Source organism: Dromiciops gliroides, chromosome 1 (genome assembly GCF_019393635.1).
Source record: "Dromiciops gliroides isolate mDroGli1 chromosome 1, mDroGli1.pri, whole genome shotgun sequence".
Taxonomy (NCBI): domain Eukaryota; kingdom Metazoa; phylum Chordata; class Mammalia; order Microbiotheria; family Microbiotheriidae; genus Dromiciops; species Dromiciops gliroides.
Window position 1 is genome coordinate 137,032,919 of NC_057861.1, and position 625 is coordinate 137,033,543.

The 625-nt window shown below is 44.8% G+C and overlaps 1 protein-coding gene across 1 annotated transcript in view; it reads right to left on the bottom strand.

The window, feature by feature from the left end:
• Positions 1 to 496: 496 nt before the first annotated feature.
• Positions 497 to 625, bottom strand: part of BAALC (BAALC binder of MAP3K1 and KLF4) — a 110,687-nt gene continuing 110,558 nt past the window's right edge. Inside the window, exon 2 of the mRNA XM_043972652.1 lies at positions 497 to 625. This exon is cut by the window's right edge and continues 1,775 nt beyond it. The gene's annotated coding sequence lies outside the window, so the exon portion shown is untranslated.

Sequence of the window (625 nt, forward strand, 5' to 3'; positions counted from 1 at the left end):
TTCAAATTCTGACTCAATGCTTCCTTACTGGGTGAGCTTCAACAAGTTTTTTCACCTTCCTGGGCCTCTGCTTTCTCACCTGTAAGGTGAGTTGGGCAGGGACGGCACTAACTGATCTCAGAGGCAGGTCCCTTAGGAAGACCTAGAATCTAAATCAGTCTTTCTTGTTTTGTTTTGTTTTGCGGGGCAATGGGGGTTAAGTGACTTGCCCAGGGTCACACAGCTAGTAAGTGTCAAGTGTCTGAGGTAGGATTTGAACTCAGGTCCTCCTGAATCCAGGGCCGGTACTTTATCCACTGCGCTACCTCACTGCCCCTAAATCAGTCTTTCTAAACGCTAAGTGCAAAAGAATCTTGTAGCTTCAGTCTGCACCTGGCTTTCGGCTGAGTCCTACTAGGGCAAGGAATTGACAGGCAAGTTGGCTAACTGTATTTTCACCTGTATATGTTTGTTCTCTGGGTTAGATTACATAAACACACACCACCAGATTGCCTAGTTCAGCTAAAAGTTGAGTTTATTTAAACAGCAGCTGATGAAAGAACCCTTATTCTCCCTTAGGAAGATCCCAGGTGTGTTACACAGCTTAGAGAAGCATGTCATGTTATTGGTAGGGAAAAAATGCTTT